Below are 22363 nucleotides of genomic sequence, written 5' to 3' on the forward strand. Positions count from 1 at the left end.
CGGAAATGTTACATATATAATTAGGAATCTGCTGAAATAGACATGCATAACAATAGTGAGAAAGATAGACAGTTAAAAATTGTAAAACATTGAGATTTTAAGATACAGTACTGTTTAGTGATTTTTCAAATTTTCAAAATACAGTTTTGAAAATTTGGGAAGCTGCTATGCTGATTGACTCATAAAAGCATAAAATAAGTGAAGTCATAAAACACAAATTATTTTGGCTGTCAATCCTTAGTTAACTTAAAGTGAAAATTTGTACTGAACTGATGGAAATATAATCTTTGAAAAATTAGCCAATGACTCAATCTCCAAGAGCAGCAAGTAAGTCTTTCATAAAAGAGCTCTGTTTGGTGGAAGGGGTAATATCGACCAACAGTTTCTTAACTTTTCTGATGATTTTTTTTACTTTCTCTATTTTTGTTCTACAAAACATAAATCGATGGAAATAACAAGCACAGACAGCTTTCAATCGGTAATGTATTAAAACATTAAGTTCTTTGTTAGTTATAGCTGTAGATTGACGCCAACAAGCATTATGTCTTTCTCAGGGAGTAGACATATGGGAATTCAATATAGGGGAATTAGAACTCATATGTGGCAGACTAAGCATTTTAAGCTCCAGCCAGTGGCTTTTTCTTTTGGTGTGAGTTCTAATATTATTGATTCTGTATGAAAAGATTGTGGCCATATAGCATCATTGTGAATAATGGTGAAATTATTAAAAGTACCATTGTAAAAGATAAACCAGTGTGTCTCATCTGCAAGCTGTAGCAGTCTTCAAAGACTATAACATTTCCTGTCATTTCAAATCTAAGCATAAGAATTCCAGTTAAGAAGCAATGTCCAAATATGAAAGAAAACAAAATGCAGAAGGTCTTTGTAAAAAGTTATCAGGCTGACAAATTTTTTTCAAGAAGGTAAACAGTATCCAAGAGGCTACAATGTAACACATGCAAGTTACATTGTAGCATACAATAATGCTAAAAATAATAAAGCTCTTAGTGATGGGGAGTTCATTAAACAATGCATGCTCCAAGTTTGTGATGTTTTTTATGTCCAGACAAGAAAAATAATTATGAGACTATAAGCTTATCTCGAAAAACGGTGACTTCTAGAATCGAAGACATCGATAAAAATTTGACATCACCATCAGAGTCGAAGATTGGCCAGTTTAAATTTTATTGAATAGCTATGGATGAAAGCACTGATATAAATGATAATGCTCAGTTAGTATTATTATTTATAAGAGCTGTTGATAAGAACTTTGAAATTACCGAGAAACTGGCGTGCATGCATTCTTTAAAGGGAACTACAATGGGATTTGATATTTTTTGTGAATTTCAGGAAGGGCTTTTAACTTTGGAGGTGACTGTAACAAATATATGCAATATTATGACCGATGAAGCACAAAATATGACAGGAAAAAAATTTGGATTTCTTGGACTCGCTCTCAAACTATCCCGGGAACAATGTTGTTTTTCTACGTTGTGTTAAACAAAAATGCTCTGTGTAAATCTGCAATTGAATATGAAACCCATGCTTGATGCAGTGGTTGAAGCTTGTAAATACTATTCGATCTCGTGGGCTTACTCACAGGCAATTTCGAATCTGGATATTCTGATGTACTGTATTACATGAAAGTAAGGTGGCTTAGTGCAGGATGTGTTTTCAAGCGAGTTTGGCTATTGAAAGACTACACTGTGTCGTTCTTCCATGAGAAATAGTGTTCTGTGGAGTGTGAAATGTTAGAAGATACAGAATGGCTTTCGGACTTTGTGCATTTTTCACAGATCTTCTTTGTCATATAAACAGCTTGAATGTCAAGATGCAAGGGAAAAATCAGTGTATAGATGTTATCTGGGCCCATCTCAAAGCTTTTAAACTAAATCTGTTTGTTGGGCAGCTAGATAAGAATGACTTGTCTCATTTCCCGAGGTTAACTTCAATACCCTCAGTAAATGAAGAGAAGCTTAAGAATTATGAAGATGGCTTAAAAAAACTGCATTTTGAGTTCTAACGCAGATTTCAAGATTTCAGAACCAATTTTAAAATGAATTGGATATTTTTACCATGCCTTTCAATGTAAATTGTGAAGCAGTTAGGTCAGATTTACAGCCTGAATTAACAGCAGTTGTTTCTAAGTATGCCAAACTGAAAGTTTTACAAATCATTATCAAAAACAAGTTTCCCAATTTTAATATCTCATGCCCAGAAAATCAGTGCTATATTTGCTTCATCTTATATATATGAACAAGCGTTTTCAACTATGAACCTTAGAAAGATATATTTCAGAAGTAGACTGACAGATAAGCATTTAGCCACGTTCCATTGAAGCAGTACATCTCACTTCGAACCTCAGTGTAAGGAACTTTCAAAAATAAAATCGCAATTTCATTCATCTCATTAACATATTTAAATTGTAATATATGTATATCGTTTTTAAAATTTCAGAAAAATTTTTCTTGGTCAGCAAAGTTTTTTTTTTTTTTTTTTTTTCCGATTTTTGTCCCACGGCCGAAAAAGTTTGCCCATCCCTGTGCTAAACAGAGCAAGAATGTAGAATGCTGTGAAACACTTAGCAAAAAAAAAAAAAAAAAAAAAAGCAGCCTAAAGCTGAAAGCAGGCTTGTTAGCTTTCAGCTTTAGGCGTACAATGAATTGGAAGTTGATCCGTCAGCACTATCCTTATCTTCAGGGCAGATGTTTTTATTTTATTCAGCTTATAATTCCTTACTAAATGTAGCATTTCATCTCAATGTACTCCATTTTTGATATGATTTAAATCAAATTCCTCGTCATTATAAATATGACGAATACACATCAGATAGTTTTCTGGTTGCAATTTTCTAATTTCGACTATGCGTAATGTATGCTTTACAAATGCGCGCGTTGAAAGAAATGTTTAATAAAGTAAACAAATAAATATAAAGCTCTTCTTTTTTGTAAATTTTGATACCCTTTAGATCATAATTGCTCTTTATTTCATAAGTTATGGTTTCATATTTTTAATTTTATAATTTCTGCATGCCATCTTACCAGATTTAAACTGATGATCTATAATCCGGAATCACCGAAGTTCCAACGAGTCTGGATTAAAGATTTTTGACTGTATATATACTCGGGCAGTTAAAGCATCGGCTGTGCAAAGCCTATATATACGACCACAACAGTTAAGGCGTTAAGAATGTTAAACACAATGCAAAATGCATCTAGAGTGAAGTTCACATGGAGATCTCTCAATACTCATCTGAACTCTAAACTATACTGAAAAATGATGCTTTCCATGGTCTTGTATAGTTTTCCCTCTGCTGCTTAAAAATTTCCACTACCTTTGATTTTTCGAAATTGTCAGAAGGCATATACAAAGAGCTACATACATGTTATAGTTATATAGGAATCATGTTAGTTACACATATACAGGGACCAGACCAAAATTTCGCCATGTTTGGTGGACATCAAAAATTAATTGCCAAAGCCATTGCCGGCTTGCTACTATCTCATAAATTTGGTTGGGTAGACATTTCTTCGTCAACGGCTCGACAGCCTTGGCTGGGCCCTGGCCTTCTCCAGGCATCTCTACTATTGGCAACTGTTTTCCCAGTTTTTAACCATTAAAATATTAAGCTCTTTTTCGACACAATTAATTCATTAATTGTGTAAAGATTTTCTTGCAGCAACAATCTTCATTTATTTTCACCAGATGGCCAGCCCATTCAAGTCTCTGTAATTTGATGAATTTTACAATATCAGGTTGTTTGTAAATTTCATAGAGTTCTGAATTAGACCTTCTTCTCCGTGATCCATTCACTTGAACCCCACCAAGAATGTAATGGCAAATCTTTCGCTCAAAAATTCCCAAAGTTTCTTCATCACATAAAGTCAATGCATAAGTCAAGATAGATCTTATAAAACTTTTGTAAAGAAGCAATTTAGTTCTTAATTTAAGAAAAGTGTATTTTAAATAACTTTTCAGGGCATAAAAACATCTATTTGCAGCAATGATTCTTTTATATATTTTTAGGTCCAGCACTTTTTATTATTTATCTTTGTTCCCAAATAATACTGTTAACTTTTTCAAATTTATAATTGCCAATTTCTAAGTGACTAAGTTGTAAGTCAGACTTTAAGCAAGGTAAATATTTAGTTTTATTTTCGTTTACAAATAAATTAATTAAGATAGACATTTACTTCAATGTTAAACGGACTTGCGCCTGTAATCTTATTTTTCCAACAGACCTTCACTTGCTAGAGACATTTCATGTTATGCCATACAAGAGATGCTAATAATTTTACTAAAATTATTTATTGTATATATATATCGGTTCGTACGGTCCTTAAAAGTCCTTAGATTTTTTGGAATCTATTTTTGGTCCTTAAAAGTCCTTAATTTTGGCCAAAATCAACAGAAGGTCCTTAATTTTAATCATCTGAAATTTCTGTCTGTTTTTACGACTGTCATTTTGAGTGTGAATTAGCATTTTGAGGAATATTTTTGGCAATTCACTGCTGTATATATGGGAATCTTTTGAATGGGTTCATGAGTTATAATTTGTTTCTATTTCTAATATAAATGATGGGATGCTCGAGTTCCTAAGCAAGAAGTGAAACATAAGCATTCCATAATTCATTTTTTCTAGTAAGAAGCTCTTAAACAACTTTTTGCTTTTGGGAATGTGAATTCTTTTATTAAATGGTTCTAAATTTGGCGACTTTTCAACATTTTGGTGATTTTAAGATTAGTTTCTGTAGAAACTTTTTAATTCCAGAATCCGAGAATTTTTCGACGATTTTTTTTAAAACATCGTAACATTGATAAATTCTATTAAAGTAATAGTAATATATTGAAATTATATTTCAAAAATAACATTAAAATAAAAGATTTTTATTTTTCACTGTCATATTATAAAGTTTCATTTTGGCAACTTATACAATATTTTGAATCTGAAAAATAAACAAGGTATAATGCTTTAAATCACAATTACTAAACAGCTCTTAGCAAAAGCAAAATTAGCTATGTAATTAATTAAAAATGTCTTGTTTTTAGTTTTTTCATAGTAAGAGTTTTTCCCATGTAATTGTCTCAGAATATTCAAAATTCTCAGAATGTGCATCAGTTTTCTCTATAAAATTAATTTTATACTTTTTCCATCCTACGTTTTTCCAAAATTTTTTTTTTTTTTTCCTGATACAGAAATGGTAGGGATAATTTTTCTTTGAGATTTTGACATTGCAGTTTAGAAGGATTTGAATGCAAGATTTATAGACGCACAATTCTAGAAGATTCGAGAAATATGTGACAAAATGAAAAATGTCTGCACGGTATCAACACGCAGTGGATGTATTTTACAGAAAGTTTGCAATGAATTTCTTAATTTTGGGAGAACAGGGAAGAACAATGAAAACACAATATTTGATTGTATTACTTCTGATACTAGAATCTTCTCTTTATTTTCTCTACTTTTCACTAGACAGAAGCATGGAAAATATCAAAAATGCTTCTGATCTTATCACACGGGCAGGCATTATAAAAAGGGATTTTTTTATTAATAAAGAAATTGAAAACTTAAATTTAAAAGATTCATCTAATATTTCTTAATGCATCGTACACATAGCTGGCACTAGGCATTTTTCCACCTGATGCAATCTCTGTGGATCCTAAATTCTGCTGCCTACTGCCTTTCTAAATTCTGCTTCCAATGCTTGCTCTAAATTCTAAAAGTTTTGCCATTTCTAGATTTTGTTGTTCGGTGTGTCACTAAATTCTAGAAATTCTGCCAATTCAGCTCTGTAATCGTTCTTTACTATATATATTTCATATTGCTTCTGAATGTTCATATTAGTAAAGAATTAAAATTAGCCGCTTTTTCTGTACATTCTAAATGCATGTAGTGTTTTTTAGAATAACGGAAATCCTTAATTAGACCCAAAATTTCTAAAATGAAAAGGAAACGTGTTGAAGAAACAAACTGAGTACATAAAGGAAATTATTCTTCAAAGATTATGTGCAGTTAATATTATGTAAATTACCCAATTGTTTATGATTTCAACCTTTACTATAATTTCCCATTTCTATTTCCTCATATGATAGAGTTATTGAGCCAGATTAAATTACAATTAAATTGTATAATCTTTGACCACTAGTCCACATTATTAGTTTGAATTTGACTGTTCTTGTTTAATCACGTCACCGTGAGCTGTAATTGATTTTGTTAGCATCAGAACATGCCTTTATGTTTTTAAATAAGAGGCTCATTTATACCTTTGTCTGATATTGTAGTGAATTTCAGACATAGCAATAATATGCTTCACGTCTGTCGGGGGTTTGGGACTATTTAACTTTTACCTGATCAATGAAACCCTCATAGGTACACTGCTCAAAAAAAATAATGGAACAGTGCTATATCTCCCGTTCTACTGGGGCGATTCACAAAATTCAAATTGTGTTCTTCATGTCTCGAAAGCACGACTTAGGATATATATTAGATTTATATATAGCACTATTCTAACATAGGTATTTTGACACAAAATCGGACTTTTTCTGAAATAACATACCAATTTTTTTCCATATTTCGATTCTATGACTCAAATTATGCCAAAATACCAAATTTTGTAAAAATCGTGCGAGTAGTTTTTAAAATATTAGCTCTCAAAATTTTAGCTCCTCAATTTTAATTGAATTTGGCAAATATTTATTAATAACTCTTTTTTTATTAAACTTTTTTGATTTTTTCTCTCACATTTCGAAATTTAGGTTCATTCCAAATAAAATTTACCCATTTTTTATGTTTTATTTTTTAAATTTTTATAAATTTTTCGAAAAAAAATTTGAATTATAACCTATAAAATTTTTACCATCATCTTGAAGTAGGTGTATTTTAAGCATATCTGCAAAAAAGTTAGATTTTTTTATTCAAAATTTTCTAAGATATACACGAATTTACATATTTTCGCATTTTGAAATTTGGCATCTTTTTTTTTTTCAGCGATAATAACGCCAAATGTGGTCTATGGATTTTGGTTACAGTGAATTGCCACCGCTATTTTTAACCTTAAATTTCAAGTAAAATTTTATGGAGAATTAATTATATGGCATTTTTTTCCTCAAGGATGCGTAATAAATATTTATTAATACTATATGAAAAGCTATTTTTTTTAAATTATAGATGATATTATTCAAATTTTTAACTATTTTTTAAAGCTCTCTCTATCTTTTTTTTTTTTTTTTTTTTTTTTTAATAAGAGTAAATTTTTACCTTCGGCATTTTATCGTCTGTTACTTTACTTCATTTAAATCAAATTGTCTAGAACTGAGAATTTTCGTTTAATGTTTATTTGAATTTTATGACATTAACTGCATAATTTATTTCTAAACAAACTGTTGCTTTTGAAGTGGCTGAAAGAGTGGCTGATACTATCATCCATATTTTTAAAGCACAGTATATTTTTATAGAAACATAAGATTTAGAATAATCATTTTTTATAAAAGTCAAATTATGATATAAACATACAACCCTCTAGAGACTGAATTAATGGAAGTTCAATGGTTATGTAGAAATGATCTGCAGGTACTTAATGGCTGGATAAGTCAGCAGATTCTGTGGACAAGTAAGAATAATTACATAAACGACATCAACATTCTGGTTTCAATTAACAACGAGGATACCATGTTTATTAAATGAATTTAAGAAGTTTTAAAACATAAAAAATCAACTCATTTTTTATCCTAAAATGTAGAAAAAGTCCGGCGTTCGCGTTTTCGTGGTTTTCCCCATGTGTAACGTGTATGCGAGCTAGTTTCCCTTAGAAAGTCCTCCACGAAGGCATCCTTTCCCTTAGGCAGATAGCGTATTTTCATTATATCCTTAAAATTCTAATTTCGAATGTAATTGTCAAGAACTGAATCCTAATCATCAGTAATATAATAAGTAATTATTACGGTTATTAATAAACGCTTCTTATAAAGTAATTGCAAATATTTCAAAAAACTTTGTCTGAATGAAAACATTTTTCTATACAAATATTTTTAATTTTATATTAATCAAGATTGCACACCATATTATTTATTTTCACTTGAATTCTTACCATCAGCTCTAGTAGAATTTACAAATCAGTTATATTTAATTAAGGATTGGATTGGATTGGATTATTTAATTATGGCAAAGCACACGAGGGCTATCTGCCTAAAGGAAAGAATGCCTTCGTGGAGGACTTTCTAAGGGAAACTGGCTCGTATACAATTTACACATGAGGAAAACCACGAAAACGCCGATCCAGCCAGCCCGTTCGCGGGATTCGAACCTCGGACTGAACTACCAGTGTTCAGCGTCTTTACCGCTCGGCCGCTGGTGGGCTATTTAATTAAGGAAGGACCATCTAAGTTTAGAAACAGCGTACCGTAACAACAATTCAATTATTGGCACCGTTTCTTTCATGTTACTCCCGATTGGCAAGCTACATGATTTTTAATGAGTATTCGGGTTTTACTACGGGTTGGAAATCGCGCTTAAGCTAGGTTAGTTGGTTATTTGAACATAGAAAGAACGTGGGAGCTATTTGATTAAGATGCTTTCATAGGGAACTTTTGTAAAGAGAACCTAGAAAACTACGAAAACCAACCATGCAGCTTGGGTTAGACTTCGCAACAAACAATTAGTATTTAACAGTCTTCAAATGCTAGGCAACTGATGAGGCTCCAATTTAATATTTTATTTGTAAATATTTAAAATATTGTTGTATTCTTAGACACAAAAAGCAGAATTTAAGTTTTGTTAACTCGTTAGTAAACTACCAAGCCGTAGTGCAAATGAATATTCTATTTCTTTTGCAATAATTGTATTCACTTAATATTCTTGGAATATGAGCTAAAGAAGGAACGTTCTCGGAAGATTAAAGAAGTGTTTAAATCCAGTGATATTAGGTTTGTCTTACAAGCTCAGGATCAAAACGATTCTGCAATTGCCCAAGTAGTTGATTTGTAAATGGCTGTGAATTAAGCAGATGACTTTTAATCTTACGTTTTCAGCCAGAAAACCTATTCCAAATGTTTTGTATTGCATTACAATGCATCTTTTCATTATTCAATAACCAGTCGGAGAACCACTTGTGTTCCGAAAATAAGTATGTGTACTCGATCATCCTGCATGTTCTTCAAATTTGTCTTCTTGTGATTTTTTTTCTTTCCCAAAAACTGAAGTTGCCTCTCAAAGGAAAGTTTTTTGACATTGAAGAGACAAAAGGAATATGACATCTACTTTTAGAGGCTTTAATCAAAACGCTTTTAATCGATTTGGGCCAAAGAAATTCCTCATGTTATCTATCTAGTTCCATTGCATTCTCCTTCTGCATTTGATTGCATAGCAGTCATTCCACACCGTTTAGTGTTGATTGACAGCTAGTTTTATAACTGAACCATTTTTCTCTGAAGAGCAGTTGACAGCTGGACCACTGTGATTGCAGCTCACTTAGAGTGAATATTAAAATGTTTCGTGATACATGAACTGCAGTAACGTGGCATTTTAGATACCACGATTTTTATGCAGGGATGGGCCCCACCTCACGAGTGTCGCACTGTTACTTAAGCAACATTTCACAAATGAACGTCTTAGGCTGCTATTACACGTCGGTTTGTTTCGGAAGAACAACTGCTTGGAACAATTTTTCTGCTTTGTCACAACAGCCAATCAAAAGGGGTTAACGCAGGGAAAACTGGTTCTCCATTACAAACAAGCTGATAGCTGATTGGTTAAAAACGAACAACCTGCAATTTTTTTGGAAAGGAAGAAAAAAGTCGCGCGTCTTTCTTTCAATAGTAAACCAGGCAGAAAAATTGTCCGAAACAGTTGTTCGTGTGAAACAAATGCTGTGTGATACGGACCTTATAGGTCAACACTTCCCCTCTTCCCACCAGACCTCAACCTCTGCGACTTTTGTTTATTGGGTTATCTCAAAAGCACTGTTTATGGTGATAATCTAAACAATTTGGCAGAAATGAAAAGTGTGATACACTGATAACATTCCTCCTGATATGCTAAGAGCTGCTGTTGAGAATGCAGAATGCTGCTGTAAGAATGAGGATTTAACATGCTTTCAGAAAATGCTGGACGCTGCATTGAACATGCTTTGTAACACGTTTCAGAAAATATTAAACACATTTTAAACGAATGTTTTCGTGTCTTATTTCATTTAACAATATTGTATACAGTGCCATTTTCCCCCTGGTGGTGAGTTTTTGAACTCTTTTTTTTTTTTTTCCACGGAAAATAAATTCCCATAACCTCCTTTATACGATTCCCAAGTTTGATAACATTTGATTCGGTAGTTTTCCTTTATGACCATTTCAAATTGAAACTTTAATTATAACCACCATGTAAATTAAACTTTAAAAGTTTGACAGTTTGGTTCAAGTCCCAGCTTTAAAAATATATATAAAAATGTAATCTTTTATATTAATTCTCTTAGAAAGAATGTTTTAAGAAGCTAATTTTTCTCTTGCATTATAGATTGTATAAAAGAAGCATGATCTTTAGTATGATTTAGATTGTTTCAGCCGATATAAGAATCAGGTCACTCGGTGGTACAGAATAAACCCTGCTGGACTGTTTTATTTCTTTGTCATTTAGCAAAAATTTTTAATTAAAATATTTATCCTTTGGACTTCGCTTTACACTTTATTTATAGTTAAAATGACTAGAATTTGAAAAACTGTCTTCAGCTGAAACGCAATTCATGTAACTGATATTTTAAAAAATTGACAAGAATGCAAAATTTATGGAAGTCTAGCAATCGAAAAATCTTAATTTTCTTGTCTGAGCACTGAAAATAAGTGTAGAAGGAAAGAAGAAAATTAGGGAGAAAAGTAAGCAAAAATTTGCAGGAAAATTTGGCTGTCAGACATACCAAGATGTTTCAAAAAGTTGGACGCTTTTGAATATACTTTCAGGATACTTCAAAGAATTTAGGCGTTCAAAGAGAAAACACTTGGACGTGTACACCAGCAAATACTATAAATTGAGCTTGTATTAACAGAAAAGGCAAAAACAATATCATTGCAGATTAAAGTGAAGAGCGGCTGGTTTTAGACTATATGGTTGTATAAATTTAAATTACGTTATATAACATCATATCGTAACATAAATGGAGAATCCCATGATTTTCTCAGTCGAATTATTTGAAGATTCAGGAGTTTATCCAGTATTGTATGTGGATGTCACCTAAAGCCGTTTTTTTCCCCTCCTGATGAAACAGCGGCCGAGGGGTAAAGTCGCTGAACACTGGTAGTTCAGTCCGAGGTTCGAATCCCGCGAATGGGCTGGCTGCATGGACGTTTTCGTAGTTTTCCCCATGTGTAACGTGTATGTGAGCTAGTTTCCCTTAGAAAGTCCTCCACGAAGGCATCCTTCCCCTTAGGCAGATAGCCCTAGTGTGCTTTGTCGTAATTACATAAGCCAAAACCTCTAGATGAAGCCACTCTTTCCTTTCATCTCATGCCTTCAAAATGTTTAACCTCTAAAGACTGATAAAGGCTCTGACGAAATACTTCGTGAAGAACTTTCTAAGGGAAACCAGCTGTCATACACGGTACACATGAGAAAATTCACGTAAACGCCCATGCAACAAGCCCGTTTACCGGGATTCGAACCCCGAAGTGAACTACCAGTGTTCAGCGACTTTACCGCTTGGCCGTTTGTAGGTCTTTATGAAATGGAAGGCGATAACTTTATTTAAAATGATTGTCAGAAATATCAAGATATTTTGAAAAGTTGGATACTTTTTAATATACTTGCAGAATGCCTAAAGAAAAAAAGCAAGAATAAAGTAGAATGCCTGAAGAAAAAGAGAAGAAAAAATAAATTTTTGCATAAAATTTAGTATTAGTATTTTTTTTAATTTAAAACCTTTTAATCTTATGATATTTGATTCTTGCGATTTCAAAAATAAAATATTTGACTAAAATATGAATAATATTTTAAGAAACTAAATGTAGGATAAAACTGTGTAAAGCAATGGGCACAATGATAAAACTGTTTAAAGCAGTGTATGCAAGTCATCTTAAGTTAAAATGTCAGTTATACATCTCTCTTATTTATATATATCTTTTCTGAACAGAACATTGAAAGGCGTGTTAACTGTGCTTTACTGTATTTTCTCTTTTAATATATGTAATTTTCAAACGCATCGTAGTCTGGGTTGCAAAGTATTCTTCCGAAAGAAATGCAATTCAAATAAATAAAATCAAATTCTGGAAAATTTATATTAATAAATATATTTTAAATGCTCAGTTCGAAGGAATAAATAGAAAATTTTAAAACAATTATCTGAAGAGACAATGCAACACAAACAATTAAAATAAAGTATAAAATTTTTAAAATTACCTAAAATAATATCTGTGACAAAAAATATATATAAAGAAAACTATTTGAAAAAAAATAAACGCTGCACCTTTATTTACGCAGCTCAAATAGGTTAATAGAAATTTTTAAAACAGTTATTCGAAAAAAAAACATGCAACATAAACAATTAAAATGAAATTCGAAAAAGAAAAAGTTACTTAAAATAATAAGTTATAATTAAAAATATAATATAAAGAATATCATTTGGAAAAAAGGAACAATGGTGACTCTTTTTCCTCTTTCGGGAAAGGAAACTAGGTTGCCATATAATAAGAAGTTCGCCAAGTGAACTATTCTTGGCACGAACTGAAAAAAAAAGTGCCAACATAAATTTGTGAATTTTTCCGTAAATTTCTATCCAAATTTTACAAAATTTCATATTTAGGCGTAATTTGAGTTGTAGAATCAAAATATGTAAAAAATTTGGTATTTTACTTCAGAAAAAGTCCAATTTTTTGTCAAAATACCTATGTTAGAATAGTGCTATATATAAATCTAATATATATCCTAAGTCGCATTTTCGAGACATGAAGAACGCAATTTGAATTTTGTCAATCGGCCCAGTAAAACGGGAGATATAGCACTGTCCTTTTTTTTTTTTTTTTTTTTTTTTTTGAGCAGTGTACATTATGAAGAGGTTGAAAAGATGCTTAAAAGAGAAGGAAATCGATATAAACGTTCAAATACAACCAACTATCATAAGTGTAAAATATTTAATGCTACTTGATAAATTGCGTAGTTTATTTTATTCTCAAACTTATTAACAATTATGTTCATTCATGTTTAGTAATAATGCGTACTACTTAGGCATAGATAGTACTACTTAATGCGTACTACTTAAATAAAATAATGCGTACTACTTAGGCATATATTCAGGTATAGATAATATCTTCAATTGAATTTATGCAGTTCCCGTTTGCTCATAGGTCCTTAATTTTTTTCATTAATGGTCCTTAAAAGTACTTAATTTCCGTGTACAGAAATGTGTACGAACCCTGTATGTATATATATATAGTCAAAAGTCGTTAATTCGGACACCCATAATCCGGAATGATTTATAATCCGGACCTCAAAGCTACAAACTTTCTGCGCATAGGCGTTTACATGCGCGCGTAAGACCTTTATGGCTGTGAATATGCTTGTGCGCATGCTCATAAAACGTTTACGCATGCGCGTTTAATGTATAACGGACGGTGTAAGCTAAGCTAAAATTATCTAATTCAGTTAACGTTTCAGATTGCGTTGTTCCTTAATCTTCGAATTGGATCCGGCTTATTATTTTTTGTAGACTGTTAGAGCAATTTTATAAAAGTAAGCTTAAACTTTCGATTATATCAAATAGAATTCCCAATATATATTTGTTAATATGTAAAGGATCTAAAGCGAAAGTATGTTTCAAAATCCGATTTCTGTTTATCAATTTCATGCTACTCGGCGGGAGGAATGCCGCGGCGCGCTATGAATTGGAAGTTGATCTGTCAGCACTATCCTTATCTTCAGGGCAGATGTTTTTATTTTATTTGGCTTATAATTCCTTAACAAATGTAGTATTTCATCTCGATGTACTCCGTTTTTGATATGATTTAAAACAAATTCCTCGTCATTATAATTCGCTTCCGATAGTGAAGAAAGTAACAGAGGTTATTGAAAACGAAAAAATTTCGATTGACAAATTAGTCAGTATTCTCGAAACAGCAATTATAGGACTTGAACAGCGGAACTTTGTAACTAAACAAGAAATTATGTCTGTTTAATAGAATTAAAGAGAAAGTATTATCACATGAAACGAAGTAGCTTAAAGAACTTGCATTGAAAGAAATGTTTAATAAAGTAAACAAATAAATATTAAGCTTTTTTTTTTTTTTTTTTTAATTTTGATACCCTGTAGATCATAATTGTTCTTTATTTCACAAATTACGGTTTCATATTTTTAATTTTGTAATTTCTGCATGCCATCTTACCGGATTTAAACTGATGATCTATAATCCGGAAAAATCGATAATTCAGAATCGCCGAATTCCCGACGAGTCCGGATTAACGACTTTTGACTGTATATGCAAAATTCGTAACATTGCCCTCATCCCAAAGACTAAATATCCTTGGTTGTGTGATCCCTGTACAGGAAGCCATACTTATAACTAAGGAAAATCAATGCAGAACCAAAGTAATAATTTCAGTTAATAACATACAGGAAATCAAACGCTAAATCAATCAATAAATGTGTGAAATAATAAATACATATATACACATTGACGATGAGTATACTGTCTACATGATATATACTGTAGGGACTACTTACTGTGGTCATAGCAAGGGACTAGCCTGTCATAGTGAATGACTTTAGGCTTAGAATTTGATGACTCATGGATCCAAACTACAAAATTTTTCAGCCTGCTTAGCACTGTGTATGGGCCGCCCCAGGACAACTGTATTTAGGAGAAAGTCTATTCCATCAAATCGTATTCCATTGATGAAGTGTTACCATTGAAGAGTGGTTGCTATTAAAGGTGATATTGGTTGATCTGACTCCATAATCGAATGAAACAGCATTTGATATAAAAATATATTTTATTATGCACAAAGAAATGAGACAAATTTGAAGCATTGTGTAGCGATCTTTTCACTCCAACAGCACCCGCCAAAAGAGGCTGTGTGCCAGGAGAGAAGATATGGCGTAACAGAACAGGTATTGTGCACCTCTTGCTGACTCATGATTACAAATTATAACAAATATTTATAAAATATACAAAAAATGATAAAGTAATGCTAAAATAGTGAAATATAAAATACAGAATACAATATAATAAAAATATACTGTATATGGTGTAGGTGCAGTAAAAACATATGCATATTTAACATATATTAAATATAGTACAAGTTTCTACTCGGGGAATGTAATCTGTGATTAAATGCTTTGGAAATCCGACCTTATGCCCACTTTTAGTGGCAGATGTTTGATTAAAACACCGTGGGGATGGAGTTGAAATTGGAGGAGGTAAAGATGAAATATGAGTAATATCATCTGGCAGGTGGTAAGCAGGTTTTACGCAATCAATTGAAACTAGTACATTTGCCATTTACACCAATAATAAAATTCTTATCATTTCTGTCAACGACTAAATAAGGTCCAGTATAAGGAGGTGTCAATGGAGGATTAACTTTATCAGATCTTAAAAAGATATGAGAACAAGCTCTTAATGAGGAGTTAATGAAAATTTTAGGACTACCGTGGAAGGCAGTAGAAATGGGATTTGAAGATTTCATTGTCTGAAGTAAACTGTTTACATATGCAGAATTTAAGGTCTGGTTTATGGCATCACTGATTACTAGATCGGACGGTAATCTTAAAGTTGTGCCATAAACAAGTTAAGCAGAAGTTGCTTTGACATCATCCTTAATGGCTGAGCATATGCCTAAAAGGACAAGTGGAAGAGTTTGTCTATTGTTTGCTGTAGTCAAAAGTCTTTAATCCGGACTCGTTGGGACTTCGGCGATTCCGGATTATCGATTTTTCCGGATTATAGATCATCAGTTTAAATCTGGTAAGATGGCATGCAGAAATTATAAAATTAAAAATATGAAACCGTAATTTATAAAATAATGAGCAATTATGATCTAAAGGGTATCCAAATTTACCAAAAAAGAAGCCTAATATTTATTTGTTTACTTTATTAAACATTTCTTTTAACGCGCGGATGCGTAAAGCATACCTTACTCATAGCCGAAATTAGAAAATTGCAACCAGAAAACTATGTGATTTGTATTCGTGATATTTATAATGACGAGGAATTTGATTTAAATCATATCAAAGACGGAGTACATCGAAATTAAATACTACATTTAGTAAGGAATTATAAGCCGACTAAAATAAAAACATCTGCCCTGAAGATAACGATAGTGTTGACAGATCAACTTCCAGTTCATTGCGCGCCGCGACGTGCCCCCCCTCCCCCCCCCCGCGCAGAGCAGCCTGAAATTGATAAACAGATTTCGGAACGGTTAGATAAACAAAGGATATGCTTTTATCCATTTTTTGTAGCAATTCGTTTTTTGTTTGATGGACATCGAAACATACTTTCGTTTTCTAGATCCTTTGGGAGCTCCAGCATCGGAAATTCTATTTGACATAATCGAAAGTTCAAGCTTACTTTTATAAAATTGCTCATACAGTCTGCAAAAAATAATAAGCCGGATCCAATTTGAAGATTAAGGAACAACGCAATTATCAACATTAACTGAAATAGATAATTAGATAATTTTAGCTTTTACCGTCCGTTATACATTAAACGCGCACGCGAAAACGTATTCTGCACTTGCGCAGATGCATATGCGCAGTCGTAAATGTCTTGCGCGCACGAGTAAAACGCCTATGCGTATGCGTCAATGCGGCGCATGCGCAGAAAGATTTTAGCTTTGAGGTCCGGATTACGGGTGTCCGAATTAACGACTTTTGACTGTATTATGTTCTTTAAGGGCTGTTTTAAGATGCCGATGAAAGTGTTCATTAATTCTATTTGACTGTGAGCGATATGCAGAGGTTCGAATCCTGTTGCACCCAAGTGTGCGAGTAAGTTCTCTAAAAAGATTAGATTCAAAATTTTTACCCTGGTCAGATGTAATTTTAACTGGGCATCCAAATCTTGATATCCAGCCATGTACTAAAGCACAAGCTGCTGTTTCCGCAGTCATTTCTGTTGTTGGAATAACTTCCAGCCATCTTGTGAACCGGTCTGTGATAGTCATGAAAACCTTTTCCATCAGATGGAGGTAGGGGCCTATAAAATCTATATGTACTTGTGCAAAACAAGCATTGGGTTCACAAATGTGCCAATAGGAGATTTGGTATGTTTAACGATTTTAGATCGTTGACACTGATCGCAGCTGCGCACAAAAGATTTTCTCATGCCTGGCCGGACAAAACATTTACCCATTAAATCGATGGAAGCTGAGATACCTGGATGAGAGAAAAAATGTAAAGTTTTGAAAACTGTTAATCTCATAGAATGAGGAGCAAAAACACTGGGATGTTTTTGGGACATGTCAATATAGATGAATATCGTCGAGAGGGAAATAATGTTTCTCTAATTTTAAAGAGGGTGTATTTGATGCTAAGAGTTTCAAAGTTCTTCATCGCTTGATTGAACAGCAGCGAATTTTTGAAAATCGATCATAGTAGATGAAACATCATCTGTCTCAATTTGGGAAAGTGCATCAGTGACAATGTTATCTGAGCCTTTAGTATATTCAATATAAATGGTAAACTGGGAGATAAAATCCAAATGGCATAATTGGCGAGGACTGCATTTGTCAGGATGTAGCTGGAATGCAAATTTAAGGGGTTTCTGATCAGTATAGATGACAAAATTTCTCCCTTCAAGCATATGCCTAAATTTCTTGACTGAAGAGTACATAGCATACAGTTCACGGTCATAAATAGACCAATAACTTTGAGATTTACTTAGTTTAGCTGAATAGAAAGCTATAGGTTCCCATTGTTGTTTAACAAGTTGCATGAGCGAGCCGCTGATTGCTACATCAGACACAGCCATAGACATAGCTGATTGCTACATTGTGCACCGGGTATGGGATGCAGTAACAAGGTTGCTTTAGTGATAGCTTCCTTAGATGCTTTGAAGGTGAGTGTTGTTTCATTGTCCCATTATAATCGCTCAGTAGAAGCTTTGGAACGAGGATGTTTCTATTAGTATTGCCTTCAAGAAGCTAGAATATGAGCAGCTTAAGGAATACAACGCCTATAAAAATGAAATAAACATAAGAATCGGCATAATTGAGTGAGAGTCTGCGGCTGAGGAAAATCTAGGATGCATTTCACACGATCAGGGAGGGGTCAGTTCCTTCACCCAACAACTTAAATCCTCGGAAATCTATGGTAGATGGACCAAATTTACATTTTTCAACATTTATACATAAACCATAAACCTGAAGTTTAGAAAATAGCAGGTTTAAATGTTGTAAGTGTTCATGTTCATTATTAGAAGCTACAAGTAAATCATCAATGAATTCATAAACAAAAGACAAGTCTCTAATGACTTCATCGATAAACCGTTGAAAGGTTGAGAAAGCATTACAAAGACCAAATTGCATTCTCAAACTTTAAAACAAACCAAAAGGAATACATATAGCTATTTTATGTACATCATCTAGATTTATGGGAATTTGGTGATATGCTTTTACAAGATCAATGTGACTAAACATTTGTTTACGATATAATTCTGAGGTAAAATCAGCTATGCAGGGAATAGGATATTTTACTTTAACTGTATGTGCATTAAGAGATCAATAGTTGCCAACAGGTCTCCATTCAACAGACCCTTTCTTTGGCACCATGTGCAAAGGCGAAGAATAGCGGTTTTGTGAAGGTGTCATTTGACCCAGTTGAATCGTACGCTGAAATTCAGCTTTTGCAATTTTGAGGTCGTCAGTAGTTAATCGTCTAGGTTTTAGCAGTAACTGGAGGACCTTTAGTATTTATATATTGCACAGTATTGTGCTTCACAGGTTGTGGGGGTCAGGTAATTTAGTAATATCAGCATATTGTAACAACGTTTTACCAAATATATTATCAATACAAAAAGATTTATAGAAAAAATATTACAAGTGTTTAATTTGGCAGGTACTTTAAAATTTGTTGTTAAATCAATTACATGCTTTTTACGTAAATCAGGAGATAAGTTAAAGTAACATAAAAAATCTGCATATATGATTGAGCATGTAGCATTGCAAATATAACAGGAAAAAGTAAAATTACGTCACAGTTATTGTTTTGCAACCATACACATTGATGGATGAACTATTAGCAGCACGAAATGTTTAGAGTACTGGTGCCTTCAGTTCAAATTTATTTGCAACAATTAAACTGGCATCACTCCCCGAATGTATTACAAAACACCTACCTGTCAATCAGCCACTAATGAAATGGGACAACATTGCTTTCTTGCATGTCATTTAGAAGTTTTCCTATGTCTTCCTGTTGAGCAATCAGTAGATGTCTTGGATGTTGCTTGATTGATGGATGATCTCCCTTATCTGTTCTAAGCTGATTCAACCTATGTCAGGAGATGTGCAGGTAATGTTAGGCTCTCCAAACACACAGAGACTGGATGACTATTGGTTTGTTTAATGCAGATCAGTGGTTTACAAATTGCAACCACTTTGCCTTTCCTAATGACTTTTGCCTTATCACTTATGTTGCCGACTCTCACTGAGATGAGAGTGTTCAGTAAGTCGACAAGTGCTGAGCTACTAGTACTCCTTTTGGGCTCTTACAGTTCTTAGGATATTTTATTTATGCTCTACTAGAAATTTTTGTTTTGAGCTTTGGGTCCAATTAGGGAAAATTCTGTTCTTACTGGTACTGTAATATCATTTTGAGCTGCTATTAGTTCGAAATAGCTGCTCTGAAAGAAGTGGCATGATGGCAGAACTTTAACTTAGGAAGCCCATTTATTTCCATCTCCCACTGTAGAGAATTTAGTCTTGTATGCTTGCCAGGATGATTTTCCATCATACTTAGATAGCTTTAAAAGGGGTGGGAAGACATAGGTACGAATTTGAAAGCATCAGAATTACTTCCTGCTGTTGCTGTGGATTTCTGTAAGCTGTAAACCTCTGTAGCAACAGCAGAAACACTGTCATCGATTTGTTTTACAACAGGCACTCGGTTTCCAGTTTGATGTTCAACAGCGGAAACTCTTTCTTTAATTTGTTGTTGGGCAGCAGAATCCCTTTCTTTAGTTTCTCCAGCTTTATTTTCATCCACATCTATGCCTTACATTACCACATTTTTTTTTTTTTTTTATGGCAGTAATTTATCTTTTCATTTCCTGATGCCCTACTTCAATTTTTTCCTGAACTGACGTGATGGCCCCTTCCATCTTTTCTTGAGCTGCTCTCATCTCTTTTTTAATGGAATTAACACCCCGCTCCATCTCTTCTTGTCCCTGTTTGTATACCTTTTTTCTTAACTGTTTTCATCTCTACTTTAATGGAGTTGACAGCTCCTCCATCGTTGTTGTCACCGGCATTCAATCTCACTTCTGACATAAAAAATTTTTGCATATATGCAGGTTTGTAATGGATTGATAAAATTTATTTTCCCAAAAGAAACACTCTACATTTCTGGTACTTTTCACAAATGTGCTAGTACAGCTCTTCTCAGTATGACAGAGCATATTCAGTAATTACCACTTCAAACTACTAAGAACATTAAATACAACACATTGATAAGCATGCATGAACATCTCTCCATACTCTAAACTAAACTAAAGACTCATGTTTTTCCTTGTTGGCAAGAAATTTCGAGTATGTACAATTTCTCGAAATTGCTGTTAGGGGATTAAAGGAAACAAAGCAGCAGATGTTATTGCAAAAAGTGCAGATAACGAGCCTCAAGTGAGTAGCATTAATGAACTCATATGATGAAAACCACTCTGAAATGTGAATTAGAGAAGCAATACACAGTATCTGACAGGGTATGACCCATATATGCCCAATCTTCACAGATTTCTTTTAAGAGACGGTGACCAATGTATTTGTAGCAGTACTGGTGACCCAGATCATTATCTGTCTGACTGCCCACTCACAGTTAATTTGCATTTAGAAAGAACTGATCAATATACCGGCATGAATCAAGAATACAAATAAGAATAAATATATGCTGTGCTGCATTAGAGACTGTACTGACATTGCTAAGAGTATTGCTGACAACCTGGAGCAATTTCTCTGTTATTTTCCTCTGACATCGTGCCATGAGTAGCCTGCTCTGTACATATGTTAATTTCCCTAATGTCTTTTCGCTAATGTTTGCTTTTTTTTTTTTTTTTTTTTTTTTTTTTTTTAATAATGTGTACTGTTATGATTAATCCAGCATTCATTTAATGTATTTTATGATTTGTAATGTGTTTGTTCAGTTTTCATCTTTACATCTGTACTTGTGTCTGCAAAGCTCTTGGTAATGTAGCATCTACAGCATCAATTTTTTGTATGTATTTAATTTAATTGTATAACTGTCTGTATGCATTACAAGTATGAACTTGACAATAACAGTATCGTTTTGCGAGCAACTGCAACTTTGCAGTGCTTTCTATGTTCTGGTCCTTCATTCAGGATTCCTCACTTAATATAGTCAGTTGCCAGAGGACACAACACTAAGCTGTAAATGTAATCAGTTCCCAAAGGGCACAGTACTAAGCTCTTTTTATTAATTCCATTAATGGGATTCAAGAAGCTGAAGACCACCTAACCCAGTGGGTCAGCTATTCTATTGTTAGCGAAAAGAAAGAAACTGTGAAATCTTTTGAACTCTGTCCGCAGACTGAGGGTACATATGAAAGAAAAATTAAACTTGCCAAAAATTATTGTGACCAAAAATTTCGGATTGAGAAAAGTTTGTGCAAAATTGGTGCTGAAGGTGTTAACCGATGAACCTACCTTATGATTTGTCAAAAATTTTTTTATTGTGTTCATGACAATCCAAATTTTCATGATAATGTTATCACCGGAGATGTGTCGTGGCTTTTTGAGTCCGATCCCCTGATAAAGTGCCAAATCACTGAATCTCACATCCTTGCCTCGCGCTGCTCCCAAAAATGCCTCATGAGCAAGTCGGAAATGAAGTTGATCATCTTTTCTGAGAGCAAAGGAATAATTCACTGAGAACTTGTATTGTGTAGCTCTAGCAGGTGAATGTAGTGGTTCTTATGCAAATAAATTATTGTACTTTTCCGTTTCGCCGCCACAAATCTTGCCAAGCAGACTTTATTGGCGATAACACACAGTATACACATAAAAAATGTTATCAAATGTTAGTTCTAAGAATTTTGTTATTTTGAAGGCATAAACATTTTAATATCGTTTAAAATTTTGTAAAAATACATTAAGAATTTACTCTTCTTTCATGGTAAAACATCCTGATTCCCCAGCTCATATCACGTGAACCCAAGTGATCTC

General features: G+C 33.2%; 1 protein-coding gene across 5 annotated transcripts in view; it reads left to right on the forward strand.

The window, feature by feature from the left end:
• mxt (Eukaryotic translation initiation factor mextil) overlaps window positions 1-22363 on the forward strand; it is a 152318-nt gene that overhangs the window by 123955 nt on the left and 6000 nt on the right. The window lies entirely within an intron of this gene.

This window comes from Stegodyphus dumicola, chromosome 8 (genome assembly GCF_044657685.1).
Source record: "Stegodyphus dumicola isolate Sdum_Otavi_A_Nest chromosome 8, ASM4465768v1".
Taxonomy (NCBI): Eukaryota; Metazoa; Arthropoda; class Arachnida; order Araneae; family Eresidae; genus Stegodyphus; species Stegodyphus dumicola.